Source organism: Maylandia zebra, linkage group LG3, assembly GCF_041146795.1.
Source record: "Maylandia zebra isolate NMK-2024a linkage group LG3, Mzebra_GT3a, whole genome shotgun sequence".
Classification (NCBI taxonomy): domain Eukaryota; kingdom Metazoa; phylum Chordata; class Actinopteri; order Cichliformes; family Cichlidae; genus Maylandia; species Maylandia zebra.
Genome location: NC_135169.1, coordinates 11,901,918 through 11,926,149, shown reverse-complemented (window position 1 = coordinate 11,926,149; position 24,232 = coordinate 11,901,918). Strand labels below are relative to the sequence as shown.

At 41.9% G+C, this 24,232-nt stretch overlaps 1 long non-coding RNA gene across 1 annotated transcript; it reads left to right on the top strand.

Annotated features, from left to right (window-relative positions):
* The first annotated feature begins 783 nt into the window (after positions 1-783).
* On the top strand, positions 784-8,287 carry LOC143414730 (uncharacterized). Its single transcript, XR_013095428.1, has 2 exons — positions 784-2,492; positions 5,682-8,287. It is a non-coding gene; the product is annotated as an uncharacterized LOC143414730 (long non-coding RNA).
* Positions 8,288-24,232: the final 15,945 nt, after the last annotated feature.

The window sequence follows — 24,232 nt, the reverse complement described above, 5'->3', positions numbered from 1 at the left end:
GAGTGCTCAGTGAATACCTCAGGCAGCAGAAACCCAAGAAAGAGGAGTGAGACGAGGAACCATCATGGAAGGACAGGCCCCTGCACGGTATGTACCACCGGCAGATAGAGGAGGTGGCTGATATCCAGAAATCCTACCAGTGGCTGGACAAAGCTGGACTGAAAGACAGCACAGAGGCACTAATCATGGCAGCACAAGAACAAGCTCTGAGTACAAGATCCATAGAGGCTGGGGTCTATCACACCAGGCAAGACCCCAGGTGCAGGCTGTGTAAAGATGCCCCAGAGACAATCCAGCACATAACAGCAGGGTGCAAGATGCTAGCAGGCAAGGCATACATGGAACGCCATAACCAAGTGGCCGGCATAGTGTACAGGAACATCTGTGCCGAGTATAACCTGGAAGTCCCGAGGTCAAAATGGGAGATGCCCCCAAGGGTGGTGGAGAATGACCGAGCTAAGATCCTGTGGGACTTCCAGTTACAGACGGACAAAATGGTGGTGGCTAACCAACCGGACATAGTGGTGGTAGACAAACAGAAGAAGACGGCCGTAGTGATCGATGTAGCGGTTCCGAATGACAGCAATATCAGGAAGAAGGAACACGAGAAGCTGGAGAAATACCAAGGGCTCAGAGAAGAGCTCGAGAGGATGTGGAGGGTGAAGGTAACGGTGGTCCCCGTGGTAATCGGAGCACTAGGTGCGGTGACTCCCAAGCTAGGCGAGTGGCTCCAGCAGATCCCGGGAATAACATCGGAGATCTCTGTCCAGAAGAGCGCTGTTAGATATTTTGATACCACGGTAAGCATTTACAGGATATTGTTTTATACAGGAAAACTGTTACTCAATAAGGCCGATCTACTAGTTGTTTTTCTCTTTCTCTGTGACCCAAGAATTAATGTGAGACTCACAAGCTGGTACCTCAAGGTCGAAAACACCACAGAGATGAGACCACTTCTTTGCTCCCATCCTCCCTTTTTCTTTATCTCCTGGAAAAGGCTCGTTAAAGGCTAGGTGGTTCGTTTCAGAATTCACTAATGAAAGAACTCTGTATTTTATGTCTAGGAGTGTATTTTGCTGGGATGATCATAAATTGTAGCTGAACTGATAAACTACACAAGGGATACTTTGCTCAGAAGGCAGGAAGACGTTTCCTTATTTGGTCTGTACCGGTTTGAACTGGGAAAGCTGACACACGAACCTTTTTTCATCTATATAAACTGCTGTGTATCAAATAAACCTTTGAGTCGATTGGGAAGACAACCTGAAGCAGTCTGTGTTTCCTTGTTCTCCCAAGCTGCTCCCGGCGCTGTAACTAACCCAGCTGAACGGCATACCTGAGTGTTACTTTAAATAATTAGGAATCTTAGAAGGAAAGGACAAAACTCTGCTTATCGCTCACGCCACGGAGGAAACCCGGGATGGCAATTTCCTTCAATTTTGGTGTCAGAAGTGGGATCCCTGACAGAAGGTAAATATGCGTCTTTCATATTTATATAAAGACCTATTATACCTCTCTCAGTGATTGATCCATAAAGAAACGGGATATGCTGACGAAGTTTCACTTAGTGATCCAGAGAGATACACTGACGACTTCCTCAGTCCCCGAATAAAGTAAATTAACCCTTGTGTGGTGTTGGTGGACACAGGAAGTTGCCTGTTGTCTTGAATATTTTAATTTTGTTTAAAAAAATAATAATAATTAATTGTTTAATTAAACGTACGTTAAAAAGTGAGAAGTTGCTCACTTAGAAAAGTGACACAGAAAGTTGCCTGTTGTCTTAAATACTTCTCGTTAAGTGAGAAGTTGCTCACCAAAGAGTGACACAGGGAGTTGCCTGTTATCTTGAAACGTACGTTAAGAAGTGAGAAGTTGCTCACTCACAGAAAGCTAGTAAATAATTAAATTTAATTTTGTTAAAAAAAAAAAAAAAAAAAACGAAAGAAAACTGAAAACGGGTCTCACAGACCCGATTACCATACAAGGGTTAAAAGCAGTAAATTAAAAGCAGAAAGACACAGGAAGTTGCCTGTTGTTTTACGAGAAGTTGCTCGTTAAGCGAGAAGTTGCTCGCTAAGTGAGAGTTGCTCACACAAACAAAAAATTGCTAGCAATAAATTTAAAGTAACCTCAGCTGTGCCGCAGCGAAAATACTAACATAAATCCTCCTAGCGTGTAAACCCCTCTGGAAATCACTGAACATGAGTCAGAATTATTCAAAGACCACAGACAGGTCCGATAAAAAATCTAAAGTACCTGTAAAACCAAAAAATTAATAAAATACAAAATAAAGTCTCAAATAACGGCTCAGTACAACTCCCATTTCCGGTTACGTGTAACCTACGTCCGCGAATCGGTGAAGACGTCCATGATCACGTATCCAGAACATGCGGGAGTGCTTATGTGACTGACTTTGTTTACAACTTAAGAAGTTCAATGCATTCTAATTTCTTTTCGGAGCCTTATCCCGAACGATTATCGCCAGAAAACAGGTCAGTAGAAATGTTGAATATCATTTGTGATAAGAAAAGTAGTCTGCTTAAAAAGTCCTGTAGAAAATATATGATAGAATGCCGCGACGTGATGCATCAAATGTTACCGCTATGGACAAAAGGAGGGTAAATAATGACAAAGTCGCCGATTTCTTTAAGAATCTAAAGAAATTCCTGCTAACAATGTCCAGAGACAAAATTGACTTAAATGCAGTAACTATGTGTAAACAGAAGCCTGATGAATCTATCCTAGTATTCATAAAACGCTTTATGCACTGTTGGACAAGCTAGAGGTGCAAATTTAGCTCAGTTTTCCAGCAGCCGCAGACACCCAAGGCAAAAATGAATTTGTGTATTTAATTTAACACAAAGGGTGAAATGTTTGCTGACACTGATAACAGCTTATGTTTTCTCTGCCCTATGTACCGACATGATGGAGAAGGAACATCCTCTGTGTCAGCTGGACCCTCAGCAGAGAATGAACTCAACATCCTTTTTGTCCGGTACTCTATGTCACACACTGTGCCAAAAAAAACGTGTACAGACGCCACTAACAGGTAATCCCATATCTGGGAGCCACACTTTTGTTTCTCTCACACTGTTCAACAACATGATAACTGCTCACACAAGTGAAGGTCAAACAGTGATTTTGTCACATAACTCAGACATAGTTTATGACATAACTACACCATGTCGTCACATAGATCTAACCTACCCTATCCACTGTACTATTTCTGCAGTTACATTGCCAGCTGAATACCAGAATATGACATTATGGTCAAAAAGTGAGAATGAGATAGGATTTATTGACTTTATCACGTACACCTAAAAAAAAAAAAAACAACAAGCCAGTATATGTCAGGCAATGTCCCCTTTCCACGGAAAAAGCCGCAGCCCTAGATGTCATGATAGGAGATTTATTGACTACAGGAGTAATAAAGCCCACACTCCTGTCAATCCTGTGCCAAAGCCTAACAAACCTGGCGTATGGCGTTTCATACAAGACTTGAGGCAAATTAATGCAGTCAACATTCCTCTGCCACCTCTCGTTTCAGATGTTCACAGCATATTGACATGCATTGCATACACACTTTACCGTGGTGGATTTCAGTACCTGTGCATGAAGACACACAGCCGTTATTTGCATTCACACATAGAAATAAGCAGTACACTTGGACTCGTTTGCCCCAAGGCATGATAGACAGCTCTGCTGCTTTCTCAATGGTGCTTCACTCCTCCAGGGCTGCACCCTGATCCACATGTGGATGACCTCCTCCTCTGTGCTGAAAGTGAAAAAATATGTCAAACTGCTACACACATGCTTCTCCAGCACCTCCAAAAGACTGGCCACAAAGCATCAGCAAAGAAAATGCAGTACTGTCAGACTTCTGTTCAATATTTGGGATTCACACTGTCTCACGGAAAACGTTCCATGACTGCAGACAGGGTCAAAGCTGTGACCTCCGTCCCTCGTCCCACTACACAGAAGGAAATGTTGTCCTTCCTAGGCATGGTGAACTATTGCAGACAGTGGATACCAGACTGTTCTTTTCATGACCACATTCTGCGTGACTGTTGTAAAAAAAAAAAGACAAGCCTCCTCGAATACTGTGGTCCACAGAAATGACTGCCTCTTTCAATGCATTACAGGGAGTGCTGACCTCCGCCACTCAAAGGTGCTGCCTGAATTGTTCAGGAATGCCGGCCTGCCTGAGGGCAGTAGCAGCTTGCTCTATCATGATAAGGGACTGCGGGAAGCTCACACTCTCACATGACACTATTCTACACACCAATCACCAGGTCACGACCATTGTAGCAAACATAACTAAACAACATATGCAAATCTCACTATAAAAGCGAGCAGCACACCTGATTCGCCAGCACATTTATTGATCCTATGCTGTGTTCTTCTGACCGACAGGATGGCTCAGACAGGCTTGATGTTCATGACTGCATGACACGTATACAGGAATCCACAGCACCACGTCCAGATTTAGAGCAAACACCTATCTCAGACTCAGCCACGGTTTATGTGGACGGGTCCTGTTCAAGGCCGAATGACAACTCATTTCTTTGTGGCTATTCAGTGGTAACAGTGCCTGACATCATACTAGAGGCTCACTCATTACCATTTCACTCAGCACAAAAAGCAGAGCTCATGGCTTTAATACGCGCCTGTGAGCTACATTTGGATAAGCATGTGACAATTTACGCACACAGCCGCTATGCATTTGGCGTTGTGCATGACTTTGGCACATTGTGGAGACAGAGAGGATTTAGATCTGCTGATGGAAAATAAATTGCTAAATTCTGATTTTGTTAAAAGACTTTTGCAGGCTATACAGCTGCCATCGGCCGTTGCAGTTGTAAAAACGAAAGGACACAGTACAGCTGACACAGACGAAGCAACAGGTAATGCTCTAGCAGACGTGACAGCCAAGGCTGCAGCTGCATCACAGCTCCCACCTCCGCAGGAAGTATTATCTGTGCCCCTACAGCTGCCACTTGTTACACTCCCAGACTATTTAGAAACAAATGTTGATTTAAAATTCATACAAGAGCAAGCCTCTGCATAGAATAATGACTGTACCTTAGATGACAGAGATGGCTTATACAAAATCTTAAGGCTTTGATTGCCCTCCCATATTCCCTGATGCCAGTCCTTGCCCGACATTTTCACTGTGTGAGTCATGTCGGACAAAGAGGGGTAATAGGGGCAATAAAATTAAGATTTGTAATTGAGAAAACATGACATGCAGTAAAAAGCATATTAGCAACCTGTCTAACATGTGCGCGAACTAATGTAGGTAGCTCAAAAGCAAAACATCAGCATTTACCATAACCAGATTTTCCATTTCATACATTACAAATTGATTTTACACATATGCCAGCACAAGGAAGCATCAAGTACTTACTGGTAATAGTGGATCAATTTAGTAAATGAGTAGAAGCTTATCCAACCTCAAAAGAAACTGCAGAAGTAGTCTGTCAAAAGTTGAGCAATGAAATAATACCCAGATTCGGAATACCTCACCAGATTAACAGTGATAGAGGATCTTCATTCACATTAGAAGTAATTAAAAAATGTGCTAAAACTTTAATGACCTGGGTCAAATTACTTACTCAAGTCCTGTGTGAGATTGGAATGACTCAATCTGCAGTAACCAAATTATCTCCATTTGAAATAAGACTATTTCCAAGACCATGGTCAGCTTCCAGAGGGGCACCGCTAGTAGAAGGTGATGTATATTGCATTGTCCACTGATGTTCACAACCTGGTAGAAAAACTGAATAATAACTATCAGAAAGTTTGTCTCTCTCAGCTTTTCCCCTCCACAGTTCCACCAGTGGAGACAAGGAGACGCATGTTGGAGAAGCCACTAAAACCAAGGACACTCTGGGAGGCCGCGTTTTCCAGCCCCCAGGCTTTACTGGCAGTGACGAAGAACCAGCATCCTCACAGACGGACAACCTCAGTGGATTCATGCCAGCAGGGTTAAGACCAGCCCAATCGGACCATCTCAGGCGTCGGATCAAGCAGACGACATCTCCGGCGAGCCAGCGCCCGGAACTAGAGCAAATAAACACACACGGGTAGATGACATCTCAGGCGAGCCAGCGCCAGGATCCAATGTACATACACACACAATCACTGATTAACACACAACGTCTGAAAGAACAACAACAAGGTACTCAAACATCCAGCAGGAACAGAAAGCCAAAAGTACCACATGATGTCTAACCTGATAAAGCCAGACTCATTTCATCCTGATAATGGAGAAAATGAAATGCCCATTGTCATCACACGACGCTTATTCAATGTCTCTCGAACCTGGGACCAGGCCAGGAGACAACTGAAGAACTGTTTTTCTTATATATTTAGGTTATTTATCATATCTATCGCATTAACCTTAGGATTTCTCTTTGCTATTTTGTATTGTAAACTGCAACCATGTTCATATTTCTGCAGGTCATATTTTGCTGACTATACCTCATGCTCCATTTTGCAAGACACCTACTTAATGCACTCCTCACGTTCCCTAAAATCAGTAAATAGCAACATAGACGCCACTAATAAACCATCTTATGCACCCTCTAGAACAGGAGCTAACGCCTGGTATGAAAATGCCAGAACAGCCGCTCGTGATTTAGGAAACAGTAACTGTTATGTCTGTTCAAAGGCTAATCCAGAACAGGTAATAGTAGGATACCCCATATCCGGTTTCCCCCTCACTGAGGGACTAGAGAAAATCAGCGGAAATAATGCTCTCTTTAAAGACGCTTTACAGTTGACTCTGAGCCCTCTCGACTGCCTACTTAGACACACACACACACCAACTAACCCTGAGACTCCATTAGGCGAATTATTGAAGTTATCTGATGACACCGCAGGGACCTGCGCCCCAATGAAACGCCCTAAGAATAGGTTAAAGCCCTCACTGCCCTTAGGACAGATCCCTCTCCATTTTAATACTAGTATGATATGTCTGCGCAGACTAAAGTTAACTGGCCCAGACACACACATAGATTATACAAAGGATAACTATACATTCTTCTCTGACTCCCCAGGTGCACGCTGTAATGAGACATGGCTAGCTGTCTCTGTGGCTGAAGTTGTATCATATCTGGAGGAACACACACACAGTTCAAGTTCGAGCAGAGAATCGATCATTGTTCCCCCAGACGGTGTATTAAATGACACTGACTGGGGGGAGTTAGTTAAATCACACATGGTCACGCGCCTAACTAGACCAATCCCACGTGCTTATTGGTTGTGCAATAATACCCTTAGATTAGCTTTACCTGTTAATTGGACCGGTACCTGTGGTCTAGTAACCGTTGATGTATGCTGTACTTTCATTCCCAATAATACCGCCCCTAACGGTTCATTCACACAAGCTATGAATAATCTTGAAGCATTGCAGATAGAACTAATTGCCAATGCAGGTCACGGTCAGTGGCTACATAAGTGGCTACAGGACACGTTTGGAAGATGGAAGGAACTAATTGTAGCCTTTGTAACCGTTGCAGCATGTTTTTGATGATTATTGTCTGTTGTGTGGTACCCTGTGTACGTTCAATGATAACCCGTATAGCCACTAGTACAGCCACTTCAATGTATTTGCAATTGGCACAAATTGACCCAGATTATGTGTCAGATGTCATCAATGATGTTCCTGATGTGTATATTGAACATTAGGTTGTGAACTATTACATTTTATGATTTGCTTTTTATATTATGTTATTACATTTGTGATTTTTCCTTTCTATTTGAGTTATTATTTTTAAAAAATAATAAAAGAGGGGAACTGTTAGATATTTTGATACCACGGTAAGCATTTACAGGATATTGTTTTATACAGGAAAACTGTTACTCAATAAGGCCGATCTACTAGTTGTTTTTCTCTTTCTCTGTGACCCAAGAATTAATGTGAGACTCACAAGCTGGTACCTCAAGGTCGAAAACACCACAGAGATGAGACCACTTCTTTGCTCCCATCCTCCCTTTTTCTTTATCTCCTGGAAAAGGCTCGTTAAAGGCTAGGTGGTTCGTTTCAGAATTCACTAATGAAAGAACTCTGTATTTTATGTCTAGGAGTGTATTTTGCTGGGATGATCATAAATTGTAGCTGAACTGATAAACTACACAAGGGATACTTTGCTCAGAAGGCAGGAAGACGTTTCCTTATTTGGTCTGTACCGGTTTGAACTGGGAAAGCTGACACACGAACCTTTTTTCATCTATATAAACTGCTGTGTATCAAATAAACCTTTGAGTCGATTTGGGAAGACAACCTGAAGCAGTCTGTGTTTCCTTGTTCTCCCAAGCTGCTCCCGACGTCGTAACTAACCCAGCTGAATGGCATACCTGAGTGTTACTTTAAATAATTAGGAATCTTATAAGGAAAGGACAGAACTCTGCTTATCGCTCACGCCACGGAGGAAACCCGGGAAGGCAATTTCCTTCAAGCGCAGTCCTGGGAACAGCTAAGATACTGCGCAGGACCCTCAAGCTCCCAGGCCTCTGGTAGAGGACCCGAGCTTGAAGGATAAACCACCCGCAGGGGTGTGCTGGGTGTTTGTTTTGTTTTTTTTTGTAAGAGCACATGTCTTGGACTTGTGTTCTCCTTATTTCCTCTTTAACCCTCAGTCAGCTCACATATGTGTAATGAAACTTACTGTCTGTCTGTTATTGGTCAGTTTAGTCTGTGTGTTAAAGGCCTTTTCATAAAAATCTGGTCAGATCTTGTTAAGTTGTTATTTCTGTGTAAAAGGAAGGAAGCAGAGAGAAGAAGTTTTAAAACCTCTTTGTTTCCTTCACAGCTCTTTGGTATCTGCTGTGCTGCTGCTTCACTCTCTCTCTTTACAGAAAGTATTAGAAGTTTTCAGACGTGTCACTGCTGGATGTGAGGATGGGAGCCACTTTGCTCTGTGAGCTGGGCCTATTCTGTGAGTACATCACTGACTTCTATTGTTTGATTCATACTGATCCATAAACATGTTTTAGTAAGAAGAACAGAGCATCAGTCACTTGTACCATTTCAGGTCATGTGATCAGAGGACTCTCATGTTTGTTACCAACATGGTTGTTTGTAGACTGGATTAGATTTTAGTGCACTGACTCAGATCAGAGTGGAGCTGGTTTAGTTTATCTAACAAAGGTTTGTTTCTCCATCAGTGATAATTTGATGCATACAAATCATAGCAGCCACTGGTACAACCACAAGTGTTTGATTTATTTTGGATTTGTGTGTCTTTAGTTTGATAAAGTCTGAAGTTTCTGTCTTTATTGTAGTGCTCTGTACACTCCTCTGCACTGGACACGCTCAAGGTGACTGAACAGTTTTTACTTTTTTTCTGTCTTTTAATTTTTCTGGTAAAAATCCTCTCAAAATACTGCATGAATCTTAATTACAGTTGACTTATGTTTTATATTTATTTATTATTAAATATATGAACAGTGTATGAACATACTGTCACAGATTGTTTCGTGCATAAAAGTGTTTCAGGTTAACTTTGTGGTCATATTGGATTTTAGATGCTGTGTTAACTATTGAACCCAACCGGTCGAGTTTTTTCATTGGAGAGTTTGTTACCTTCAAATGTGACATAAATGAAGGAAAAGACACTGACTGGGAATACAAAATCAACAAGGACGGTCGAGAATTAGTTAGGTACAGCACACAAAAAGACAAACTTTTGTTTACAAGTCACAGTGGTGAATATCAGTGCTCTGGTCGCAGGAAGAGTTCACATGATACAAAGATCAGTAATACTGTCTCTATAACTGTATTAGGTAAGTCCTCAGTGAACAACAATGTGATGATTCATGTTGAAAATCATCTGAATTATAAAATTCTCAATACATTTAATTAATGTTGTCATTGAAATTTGAAACTTTAACAAGGACTACTATATTTTAGTGGTTACTTTGCTCACAGCATACACAGTATTACAATACTCACAGACTGTCATTTATTATTACTTCATGTGTGTATTTTATTGTATAACAAGAATAACTGTGTATGAAATACATTTTAAATAAGGAAAAGAAGAAACATCAAAAGTTTCATAAAATTTAAGGTGATGATGTTTCTGTTATCTAAACCTGAAACTAGGCAGATCCCTCTGAACCCATCATTGTGTTTCCTTCAACAGTGAACTGCATTAATTTACATTCAGTGTGACTTCTTCAGGCCTGAGATTGGACAAACATTTATACTATGACTATTTAGAGATCTACAACCTGAATTACTGCAGCTCTGTCACCATGTTGAGACGGAAAAATGGCAAACATTTGAAGTGTCTGAAACTGCAGAGAAAAAAAAATATAATAGGGAAATTTGTAGATTTTATTTTGTGGGAATTTGAAATGAAAACATATTTTGAAATGCAGCTTTTTCCCCTTTATAATAGATCTGTCCTCGTTTTTCATAACATCAGATAAACCCAGGGCCACACTGACAGCAGGAACAACAATCATACCAGTAGGGGGCAGTGTGACACTGACCTGCTCTGTGCAGAGCTCTGATGGATGGAAATATGAGTGGTTCAGACGAACCCAAACAACCTCTGAAGTTCAAATCAGAGATCAACAAAACAGAGATATCAGAGTATCTCAAGGAGGAATCTACAGCTGCAGAGGAACAAGAGGAAACCCAGTTTACTACACTGATATAAGTTATGATGTCACCAAATCAAATCAAATCAAATCAAATCACTTTTATTGTCACATCACATGTGCAGGCACACTGGCACAGCACATGCGAGTGAAATTCTTGTGTGCGAGCCCCACAAGCAACAGAGATGTGCAAACACAACAACACAAACGAGCAAAATACAAGAATGGCCAACCTGAAACTAATAAATATATGTACAATATATAATAGTGTATGCATTTCTGGATGTGTATACTAAATATTTTCCTACGTGTGTGTGTGTGTGTGTGTGTGTGTGTGTGTGTGTGTGTGTGTGTGTGTATACACATTTTTACAAATTAAATAGTAAAAAAAAAAAAATAATAATAATAATAATAAAATATATAAAATATACAGAGTTGAATATGTGCAAAACAAGTGGCATTTATATACAGTGTGGAGTGCATAATGTTGAGAAAACCAGTGAGTTCAGTCATTTAGTTTGAAATATACATTCACTCATGATTATCAAACATACAATGTTAAGTTTTCTGTGTTGATTTCATGTTTCTGTTTGTATCTCAACTGTTAATATGTGTAAACAGTTTCCAATAAAGTTGTTGTAAAACAACAACCCAACTGGCCTCAGATATTCAGAGGTGAGACGATCACTCTGACATGTGAGGTGCAGGAAGGAGGTGAAACCACTGAGTGGGAGTATGAATGGAGAGGACCCAGGACACCCACACAGTGGACACACAATAATGATGTGACATTCAGAGTGTCTGAGTCCAGCAGTGGAGACTACATGTGTAAGAGTCGACGCAGAGATGACTCATATTCTTCAACAGAGTGGAGTGAAGCCTTCACATTGTCAGCATCAAGTAAGTCATGTTTGTTGTGTGATCTCCATTTGACAAATGTCATAATGGTCAGCACAGGATGAATTCAATGGTCTACAAAGCATGTTACATTGTTAGTCAGACAAAGAGCTGCAGCTGATAGTAGCCTCATTGTAGACAGTTTGTCACCACTTTATGTCATGAACTTTCAGCTGGTATAGAGACGCCAATGCTGACCTGCTGCTCCATCACCTGAGGACAATGATAATATAAACAGGATGAAAATGTAGTATTTTGCAAACTCCCCCAACAAATAAAAACAAATATAAAACTTCATCTCATCAAATAGTGCTTTGTTAAAATTAATATGAAGCACACACACATGACTGGGTTTCATACAAAGGTTTTTGATTTTATTTCTATTAAACTCATTGATTTGCATGTTAACCTCAAAGTAATTTTATGAAAGCAAATCAGACTCATTCCAAGTTCTTCCTGAAAATGTCTCATTTGTACAATATTATGTCTTTGTGGGGAAAAATGTGTTGATGTCCATTCTTTTAAACAGTTTCTGTCTGTGATTCAACTCTTTTTCATTCACTTTATTTGAAAACAAACAAACAAACAAACAAACAAACACAGTGGAAGCTCAGATGTCCCAGTTTTACAGCTGGCCTCAGATCAGCTAACAGTTAATAGTTCACCTATCTTGGCATGAGTAAAAGAATTAAAACTAATATTTTTTTATGATTTATAAAATGGTATAAATAGATCAAGGTGATGAACATCAGCTGAACATTTTATTTTGTTGTTGCAGTAGGTGAATGCAATATTTAAAATAAAAGGTCAAACCATAGCTAATAACTTCCAGTCAGCTTGATTGTCTGAACTTCATTTTAGTTTTTTCAAATAAGCTTTTTATTAATAGTTGTAGTAAGATGACTTTATAAAACCACACGTGGCGGCTAGTAGTGATAATGGGTGCGGACCCATGGCGCCAGCTGGATGCTAAAGGCAAAAGCTGACAGTGTCATGGTTCTGAGTCAGTTTGACCCAGTATTTTGAGTTGTTATGTTTTGGTGTGTTTTTGCATTTTGGATTTTTTTCTTATTATTATGATGATGATGATGATGAATCTATGTTTCAGTTATTCTTGTTTAGGGATTAGTTCGTAGGTTTTGTGTTCTCATGTTTATTGCAGGTTTAGTTCTACTTCCATGTGCCATTTTCTGTCTGTCTCTCAGTGTCGTGTCTGCGTCCTTGTGTAGTGTTTTCTTGTTTCCTGTTTTATTTTGAAGGTCTGCGTCTCATGTGAGTGTGTTCAGTTTTACCGCCCTCGTCTCGTTAATTACTCCCAGCTGTGTTCACCACCTGTGTGTAATCTCCCTGTGTTTCTCTGTGTGTATTTAAGTCGCGTCTTCTGTCATTGTAGTTGCTGGTCTGTCTGTGTAGCCACCATGTCTCATTTGTGTGTCTCCCTGCTGTCATCATCATGTGCCATCTTCCTTCCTTCCTTCCTTCCTTCCTTTATGTTCAGGTTTGTGTTCTTGTTCATGCTCAGTAGTTTAGTTGTCCCAGTATAGTTTAGTTCTCCGTTTTGCCATTTGCCTATCTATATTTCGTGTTCAATTAATCACCTTCACACCTTCACAACTGCCTGCGTTTGGATCCTCCTTTATCATCTCCACACGGCTCTTCTCACTCGCCGTGACAGTACGGACCAGCCAGATATGGATCCAGCGGTGTTCAGCCCTCCCAAGGAGCTCCAGGAGGTCATAATCGACGCAGCCTCCAGGTTAGTGAACCTATGGCTGGAGCATGAGGGAGAGGGATTTCTCAGCTCTGTGGAAGCCAAGCTTCACCAGCTGATTTCCGGTTATCCCTGGCTATTGGACTCATTGCACCCGCTCGTACAAAACTTCATTTTTTACGAACTACACCTTCACCCCTATCCCCCCACTGCTACCACTCGCCCGCTCGCTTCCACGGAGGACGTGTTGTCCGAACCGCCATCCGAGGAATTACCAGGCCCGTTGTAGCAGTCTCCGAAAAGAAAGCAATGTTCACGCCGTCGGCGCAGCACCCCACACCGGTAGTGGTGAGTGAGAGGGACACTGCTTCTGCTTTTTCAGAAACAAGGACAATTTATTCTGGGGCCATTTTCTGTGTTTCCACAGAAGATAATAGTGGTTTTTCTATGGCCACTGCTTCAAAGACTGTTTTTCCTGAGCCCACGCTCTGTGTTAATGACTGTTTCCACTCTGTTGTTTCCAAGCCTGGAGTTACTGAGCCTGGCATTATGAATTTAGGGAATGAATATGTTAGGGGAGCTTTTTCGTCTGCATCGGTTCCTTCAGGCAAAGCAATAAACTTCACTGAAACAGTTTTTCCTGACCATATCCCCCCCATCCACACCTTCACCACAATTCCATGTGGGGTCTGTAACACAGTTAGCAGTTCAGTCAGCCGCCACGCTGCCCCCAGTTCAGTCAGCCGCCACGCTGCCCCCAGTTCAGTCAGCCGCCACGCTGCTCCCAGTTCAGTCAGCCGCCACGCTGCTCCCAGTTCAGTCAGCCGCCACGCTGCTCCCAGTTCAGTCAGCCGCCACGCTGCTCCCAGTTCAGTCAGCCGCCACGCTGCTCCCAGTTCAGTCAGCCACTCCACCACCTATTACGCCTCCACTACAGCCGTCTCTGCTACCTATAGCTCAGTTGCCACGAGCTCAGCAGCCTACCCACTCATTCATTCAGTCACCATCCTCACCGTCTCATTACAAGCAGGGAGCGCACTTCATCGTTATATCTGCTGGTTCACTTAAGCTGGCATCTCAGAGACAGTTGTTCCCTCTAGGGCCTCCCCAGAGGCTGGGTGTCAGTCACCAGCTAACTCTGGACCCCTAGAGGTCAAGACGCCAGCACCAGCAGCTTCACTGGAGAACTTTACTGAGCAGTCTCAGCCGTCATCCCCTGCTGAGAGCTCCAGTGAAGGACCCGTTCAGTCGCCTATCTCAGCTGGAAGGCCCGAGGAGCCCATCCAGCCAGCCCCAGGTCTCATCAGCTGGGGGTCCTGGAGGACCCAGCCAGCACATCCTCATGTCGGCTGACGGTCTGGGGAAGTCTGTTCAGCTGTCACCTGCTGAATCATCTCCTGCGACTTCTACACCGTCGCCGGCAGCATCCGCATCGTCGCCGGCAGCATCCGCATCGTCGCCGGCAGCATCCGCATCGTCGCCGGCAGCATCCGCATCGTCGCCTGCAGCATCAGCGCCACTGTCAGGTTCCGCAGCCGCCACGCTGCCGTCAGGTTCCGCAGCCAGCCCTTGGAGGGGGGGTACTGTCACGGATCTGGGTCAGTTTGACCCAGTATTTTGAGTTATGTTTTGGTGTGTTTTTGGATTCTTTTCTTATGATGATGATGATGATGATGATGAATCTGTGTTTCAGTTATTCTTGTTTAGGGATTAGTTCGTAGGTTTTGTGTTCTCATGTTTATTGCAGGTTTAGTTCTACTTCCATGTGCCATTTTCTGTCTGTCTCTCAGTGTCGTGTCTGCGTCCTTGTGTAGTGTTTTCTTGTTTCCTGTTTTATTTTGAAGGTCTGCGTCTCATGTGAGTGTGTTCAGTTTTACCGCCCTCGTCTCGTTAATTACCGTATTTTCACGACCATAAGGCGCACTGTGCTAAAAGGCGCAGTCTCAGTTATGTGTGCCCTTACTGTATTTAACACACACATAAGGCGCACTGGACCATAGGGCGCATACAAGTACCGTATGCGTATTTAAAAATAAAGCGGGAGCAAACCTGAATTCGGTACCTTATGCCGGTAATCGTCATCATCAACAACACACAAGCATACAAGTGTGCGTATTTAAAAATAAAGCAGGAGCAAAACAAAGTTTGGTACTCACATTTTTATCATCAATCAAACCCATCGAAGTCCTCATCCTCTGTGTCTGAATTGAACAGCTGCGCTAAATCTCCATCAAACATGCCAGGTTCACTGTCTTCACCGTCAGAGTCACTTTCCGTGCCGTGCGGCTCCTCGGAAACGATGCCGGCTTTTGCGAAAGCTCGAACAACAGTGCCAGCAGACATGTTAGCCCAAGCATCTACAATCCATTGGCAAATTGTGGCGTAACTCGCCCGGCGCTGCCTTCCACTCTTAGTGAAACTGTGGTCTCCACCGGTCATCCATCGCTCCCAGGCCGCTCGCAGCCTTACTTTGAACGGGCGGTTCACACCGATGTCCAGCGGTTGGAGTTCCTTTGTCAGGCCTCCCGGAATGACAGCAAGCTCACAGTTCATTTGCTTCACTAGTTTTTTCACATCGGCTGTGAGATGGGCACGCATAGAGTCACAGATTAAGAGCGATGGTGATGCGTGGAAAAAACCACCTGGTCTCCTTACATACACCTCCCTCAGCCAGTCTTTCATCATTTCCTCATCCATCCAGCCCTTTTCATTTGCCTTAATGATGATTTCTGCTGGAAACTTCTCTTTAGGCAAAGTCTTTCGCTTAAAAATCACCATAGGCGGCAGTTTCTGTCCATTAGCATGGCAGCCAAGCACAACAGTGAAAGAAGACTTTTCATACCCCGTTGTGCGTATCGCTACCGTGCTGGTCCCCTTCTTCTCCACAGTGTGACTCACCGGGATGTCAAAAGTGAGCGGGACCTCGTCCATGTTTGTGATGTGGCTGGGCTGGATGTTTTTGTCGCCGATGTGTTTGCTGCAGTAGGAGCGGAAGATGGCCAGCTTTTCCTTATAATCCGCTGGAAGTTGCTGCGCTACCGTAGTCCTGGTCCGGATGGAAAAATGGCACCGTTTCATAAAAAGTGAAAGTGAAACTGCTTTTAGCCGAATGGTGACCGTCGAAACGCTTCTCCTGCTCGCTCTTTGCTCGATGATCCACCGCTCGAGTCTTTCCTCCAACTCGAGCCACCTCGCCTTATGTCCGCGGAAACTCAGCTGCGTCTTCTTGACCTGCCGGAGCTTGTTTTCCAGCTTCCTCCATTTGCGAACCATCGATTCGTTAATCTTAAATTCTCTCGCCGCTGCTCGATTTCCATGTTCCTCCGCGTAGCTGATGGCCTTCAGTTTAAACTGTGCTTCGTAAGCCTGTCTCTTTGCCATTTTCAGGGTTGTTAAAACAACGATGTCCTGCATAATGCACATACCTGTTCTTTTATACAGGTATGTGCGATTGTCCCGGTATATACGATCAACGCCCACACTTCACCCTTTAACGTTCTCATGGTGTTCTCTACTACGTCCTCCTTACAACACATAGGGCGCACCGCGCTATAGGGCGCGCCGCACTTTTTGAAGAAAATCTAAGACTTTTAAGTGCGCCTTATGGTCGTGAAAATACGGTACTCCCAGCTGTGTCCACCACCTGTGTGTAATTTCTCTGTGTGTATTTAAGTCGCGTCTTCTGTCATTGTAGTTGCTGGTCTGTCTGTGTATCCTCCATGTCTCATTCGTGTGTCTCCCTGCTGTCATCATCATGTGCCATCGTCTTTCTTCCTTTTATGTTCAGGTTCTTGTTCATGCTCAGTAGTTTAGTTGTCCCAGTATAGTTTAGTTCTCTGTTTTGCCGTTTGCCTATCTATATTTCGTGTTCAATAAATCTCCTTCACGACTGCCTGCATTTGGATCCTCCTTTATCATCTCCACACAGCTCTTCTCACTCGCCGTGACAGACAGAAATAACAAAATTCTCCTTTAGATAATAAGACTGTTTACTGTGACTCTCTTTCTCCTCATTGGAGGCCACCCGTGTTGATCGAAGATTGACTTTTACTTAACCGGGTGAAGGGACACTTTCTCTTGGTTGAACACACACACATACGCATGTACAGTGACACAGACCTACACTCAACCCCCCCCCCCCAAAACCCCTCCAAACACCTTTGAAGCTTATGTCTTCTATGTTGTGAGATGTGGTGATTCATGTGTTGTTGTTTTTGTTTTTTTCTCCTCGTCTTTCCTCATGTTGTGCATTTTCCATTGTTGTACCTCTCTCTGACCTGCCTACCCTATGAGATGTTTGTGTAATGTATGTATGATCGGAAGGGAAAGATGGCGCTGGCACGGCTGGCAGCCTTAACCCAGTTTCCCTCGGGATGAGTAAAGTATTATCAATCAACACTACTAGCAGCAGCATCACATCCTTGATACCACATTGCAACCACAAGACCTTGTGATAGCAACACTAGCAAAACTATATAGAGGATTACCAGAATGCCAGTCGCACACTCTTACACACCTTTTGACTACATGTTTCTGTATACATTAGCACATGTTTTGTTTGTTTTGTTTTCTCAAAAACTAAACATGCAAGAAGGATGAATGATGGCTGAATGATCAGAATGCCAGAAAAATCTAAATAACTTAATTCATGCTAATGCTCGCCGCTACCACCATATTGATTTCACCTTCGAGACTCTCACAGAAGACTCCCTTTTCTCGTTCACCAAAATTTCCCCCTCTGATCTGAACTAATTTAGCCCAAACGGTCAGCAAATCAAGGCATCATGAACTGATGCCTGTCACTCACTACTCTATGAAGGTGAATGATAGATGATGCTGTGGAACATGGGCTGTGAAAAATAAGCCCATGTAGTTAAATCCTGTGTTTTTCTTTGGACTATTTGGTGTTGTTGCTGCACTTTTTTACACCAGCGTTTAAACAATGTGTTCTAAGATCATTTTAAACACACACTCACTCAAACACATACACATCTCTGAATCTCTGAACACACGCATATTTCCAACACTCTCCTCCTATTCCCACATAAATGAAAGATGCCATTCAGTGCACTGTAACTATTACAACATTAATAAACAGAAAACAATGAGGTATTCAAAACTATTTTTGATTTGAAATCTGCTTTTTAGCTAGGCAGTCTGATGTGTCATGTGCAGAGAAATTACACGTTGTTTTCTCAATTGCTCTGTGAATGTTTAACATTTGATCGGTGCTGTGAGAAATTTCTTTCTAAGACAAGCAATAATTTAATGTTTAACTTAATTCTGTTCCTTCAGCAGCAAGTAAACCCAGAGCCACACTGACAGCACAAAGTTCAGTCATACCAGCAGGGGGCAGTGTGACACTGAGCTGCTCTGTGGAGGGCTCTGCTGGCTGGAAGTTTGACTGGTTCAGACGTGATTCAGTCTCTTTTAAAGCTCAGCTCATGAGAGGAAATGAAGCAAACAGAGATATTAGTGTCTCACAAGGAGGTCTGTACCACTGCAGAGGAGGGAGAGGAGATCCAGTTTGCTACACAGAGGACAGCCGTGACGTCACCGTTGTGGAGATTTGTGAGTTTTTTATAATTATATATATAATATAATTTTTATAAAGTTTATAGTTGATATACTTTATCTTTCTTATCTTCTCTTCTAACTTTAGCTAGCAACTGGGAGTTTGTTGACCTTTAAATGAGGGACACTTTCTGAGTCTGTTATCATGGTAACATACTGATCTATTGCAGGTTTTCTTCAACAAACTCTGTTTCTCTCTGACTCTTTCCCTCCTGCTGCACCTGAATCCACTTTCAAAGCTCAGAGTGAAGCAAGTTCTTCTACACAAGTTGATTCACTTCAAGTTAAATGAGGGCAGCAGCGTTATCATCATTGTTAAGGGCCACAGGGGAGAAGCCATAATAACAAAGATGAAATTCTTACAAAACAGCTAAAGTTCAGGAGCAATGAAGACAGTGCACTTGGTTCACCTTCCAGAATTCATCTCAGTGGTGTGTGGACTTCCACCCCCTAAAGGGGCACACATGCCTTAAAATCAACAGTTCCACCTTTTGTGTTGCTCCACTTTACTGTCCTTCTGCACAGTCCGTGTAACAAAACAATACGTTACAAATACTGGTCATGTCTCCAAAATGACTTTCAGTCCTCACAATTACTAAAATAAACTGTTAACGAATTAAATAAAAGAAATGAAAGCATTAATAAAAGTGGACACATATTCTGGGCGCACCACATAATCGTAAGTCAGTCAGGTCACTGACTATCTTGGGATTCAGTCTATAACCAAACTCAAACGTATCAAGAGTGTCATTTTCCTTCACAAAAGCTTTTATTTGCATAAATACAGCTTTTTCTAATGCTTCACTAAACGAGGGAGGTTTAAAATTGGTTTGTAATATATTTGTGTCCAAGTTTGAATTCTTTAAAATGACAATAAAAATTGATGGTGGTTTTAAATGTTAAGTTTGAGATACAGGCTGTATCCCAATTCGGGGTCTGCAGCCTTAAAGGCCGCATTTTAAGGCCGATTACATCACACCGACCCGACAAAGGCTGTCCCAATTCGAAGGCTGCTCGAAATGCGGCCCTCAAATGCGTCCTTCATTTCCCTGAATTTTAATCACTGATGACTTTCTTTCTCTGCTCACACACTTAACTCAGAGTGAACATACTCAATGAACATGATTTGCTAGTTCACCTCAAATTCAGTTTTTATGAAACTGGTGTGACTGATGGGTCCAGAGATTTTTGTTGTGACCCATCTTTATTCAGTACATGCATCACACCACAATTTCCAACCACTACTTCGCCGTGTTTTTAACACCATGGGTGTGATTGTGAATGCCATACAGGTGCGTCCGCACGGCACCACAAACCACGCCCCACCACAGAAACCAAAGCATACTTAATCCAACTCATGAAAAAAATATATATACAACATCAATAAAAAAATAACAACTGAATGATGTAAATGCTATGAAACTTTACTAAAAGTCATAAATTGAAGTTGTTTACATGGTATCATAACTTTGTGTGTATATGTGTTGCTGTTCATTCTTCTAAACAGTTTCTGTCTGTGAATCAGCTGTTTTTCACTCACTTTACTCTCATTTAAACAGCAGAATTTTTATGTCGCTATTTGTATCTAACTGGATATTTTTCTTTGAACAATTCCCAGTAAGCCCACTGTGACCCTGCAGCCATCCTGGACTCAGATATACAGCAGTGAGACAGTCACTGTCAGATGTGAGATTCAGGGAGGTGAAGGAGCTCAGTGGACGTATGAATGGAGAGCAGCCAAGTTAAACACACCTCCAACATCCAATGAATACAGAATCATCAGAGCTACTGAGTCTGACAGTGGAGGATACAGCTGCCGGGGCAGGAGGGACTATTTCTTCTCAGAGTGGAGTGATATCATCACACTGACTGTATCATGTAAGATCTTTCATCCAGAGTATCTAAATAAGGACAAAGCACTTCTTCTTTCTTACAGCTTTATAACTGTCTTTCATGTTGGTCAGTAAAATGTTTAGTTTTTATTCCAACAACAAAAACCTGAACAGCAGCTTTTTATTCACAGTGAAGAGAACAAAACATATGAGAGTAACTTCTCTGCTGTGCAGCTCTAATACATGAAAGATGAAATGCAGAACAAATGCTGGATTTGTCTCAGCTGCTCCACCACATCCACTAAGAAACATTAAATCCACTGATTGTTCCTCGTGTGTGTTTTTAACTTAGAAATGCAGCAAATTAAATATGAAAGATTAGTGTTGTGTTTGTGTGATAGTTGTACAGTTTGTTGTAGCTTCACCATTAAAGTTATGTGATATTTATTATTGACATATTTCCACCAAGTTATTTCAACTGGTTTGATTCAGTCATTGACTTTTGTTCTTTTTCTAAACTGAACTGCAGATAAACCAAAGGCCAAACTGAGAGCTGATAACACAGCTGTTCCAGTAGGGGGCAGTGTGACCCTGACCTGCTCTGTGAGCCCATCATCATCATCTGGATGGAAATACTACTGGTACAGAGATGAGAAATCCTCTGAAGCCCTGACCACACAAGATGCAGTTTTCCACTCAAATGGACAAATCAGTGTCTCACAGGAAGGACTCTACAGGTGCAGAGGAGGAAGAGGAAACCCAGTTTACTACACAGAGGACAGCCAGTCAGTCAGGATTGGGAAAACTGGTCAGTTTAACATGAAGTCAGATAAATTCCTGATTAAGGAGGAAGATGAAGAACAAAAGGCATTAACATTTTTGACATTCGTGTGTTTTTATTGTACTTTCTTGAACAGTAACAGCCTCAAACAGGCCTGTTGTGACTCTGTATCCAAACTGGTCTGAGATATACAGAGGAGAGACGATCACTGTCAGATGTGAGATCCATGGAGGAGACACTGAGTGGGATTATGAGTGGGAAACAAACAGCAGGATAAAAGCTCCAAATCAAAATGAATACAGGATTAGATCTGCTTCATCATCCAACAGTGGAAACTATCGCTGTAAGGGCAGAATGAAAAGTTCACAGCATGAAACAACAGAGTGGAGTGATTCAGTCACACTGACAGTTTCTGACAGTAAGTAGAGTCATAGTTCATTTAACCTGGAAATAGAAACAGTTTGTAAAAATGTGTTTTTATTAGTACATGTTGAGATATTTGACATGTTTAGATCGTCTCACTCTTAAAGTTCATCATAAATATTTGTGAGTCAACATTTTAGTGACATTGAATTCAGAGTTAAGAGACGAAAGATTGAGAGAAAATCTTTGTTGAACAGATGAACCCCGTCCTGTCCTCACTGTGTCTCCATCATGGCTGAGTCCTGGAGCCTCAGTAACTCTGAACTGTGAGGTTGAACATCCGTCTGCAGGATGGAGCTTCTACTGGTATAAAGCTGTTCCTGATCTATCAGAGAAATCCTCCAGTTATGAGCTGCTACCTGATGGCAGTGGGACTGCACAGGACTCCTACATCATTCATGGACAGACACACACAGCAGGATATGTGTGCAGAGCTGGAAGAGGAGACCCAGAGTATCACACTGATCACAGTCAACCAAAGTTTGTCTGGTCTGCAGGTCAGCTTGTTTCTGTCTATCTTTTTTCAAGTAATGCAACAGCAAAAAAATGTAAATTGATGGGGTTTTTTTTTTGGGGGGGGGGTAGCATTGAAGGTGAAAATTATATGAACATTGCTTTTAGCACTGACCTTTAAACATTAAAGAAAAATAATATTTTCACTGTGATATTTTGAATCCTAACATCTCTGAGCTTTGTCTCTTCACTGCATGTTGTTTCCAGATGTTCATTCAGCAGCGTCTCTCACAGTGAGTCCTGACAGAGTGCAACACTTCACCTCTGACTCTGTCTCACTGACCTGTGAGGGAAACTTCACTGAGTGGAGAGTGAGGAAGTTCTCTGAGGACGGCCGACTGTACTCTGACTGTAGGAGAATGACTGGATCCACATGTGACGTCAACACATCAAAGTCAGATACTGCAGTGTATTGGTGTGAGTCTGGATCAGGAGAGTTCAGCAGTGCAGTCAACATCACTGTACAGAGTATGTTATTATACATTTACTTCTTGGATTTGGATGATTTAGAAATCACATGAACATTTGTCCCAGCTTTGCTGTATGTGAAGTCATTTTATGTGGGAAAAATAGCAGTTTTTAAACATAGAAGATCAGATCTTGATGATAAAAAGCATCTGTACAATCTGTTCTTATTATTGTTTGTCAGCTTTTTTCTAAATTTGTGCAGCAGCTGATGTGACTGGAACAATATTTGTGATTGTTTCACAGATGATGGTAATGGTCCTATCCTGGTGAGTCCTGTTCATCCTGTGACTGAGGGAGCTTCTGTTAGTCTGAGCTGCATTTTGAGAACACAAAAAATACTTTCCAATGTGTTTTTCTATCACAATGACAAACTTCTTCAAAATGATCCCCGAGGGGAGCTGAAGATCTCTGCAGTGTCAAAGTCTGATGAAGGTTTCTACAAGTGTCAGTACTCAGGAAGAGAGTCAGCACAGAGCTGGATGTCAGTTAAAGGTGAGCAGGATCAAAATATGTGATGGATTTTTATAAATGAGTTTGATGACTGAGAGGCAACATTAGATTTTCTGATTTACGTCTCAAAGTCGCCTGGCTCAATTTTGTAAATATATATATATATATATATATATATATATATATATATATAAATAAAAATACATGTAATTCATTAATGAATAATTATTGTTTCTTGTAACTGTGTCAGGAGCTGACAGCTCTTCATCTCCTGTGTGGTTGATGGTTGGACTGGTTTGTGGAGTCTCTCTCATTATTATTCTCCTGCTCTTGTTCTATCGCTGCAGACAGTCCAAGTGTAAGAGCCTCTTCTTGTCATTGTGTATTACAGAGTTTATTTACTGCATACGCTTTAATTATTCACACATATACATGTATTCTGATCGAACAATTTACATCACAAACATGTGTAATAACATTTGTCTCTTTCACAGATTGCTTCACCAGGTTGGTAAAATACTTTTTATTATCATTTTAAACAAACATCAGTTACTTTTGAGTTTATTGTGTTTATTTCCTGTTTCAGGTGGATCCAGTCTGAGAGTCACAGTCCGGGCTCCTCCACAAATCATGGAGTCAACCAGGATGAAACTCATGAATACAACTCTCTTCATCCTGGTCAGCACCTAAACCGATCTTTATTATCATTATTAATATTGACTTTTCATTCAGTCTCCATTAACAGGAACATTTCTTAGGTTCAGTTTGTGCTCAGCAGCTTCTCAAAGAACATTTATCAAAATCCAGCTGGACAAACATCCAAATAACCAACTGACTACATGCACAAAAGATCAGAAACAAACAGGATTTTACAACCTGATTGTATCTTTAACTCGACTGAAAGAATCCACAAATGTTGTTGTTTCATATCAGAACAACACAAACAGTAACACCATGATGGGTTCATGC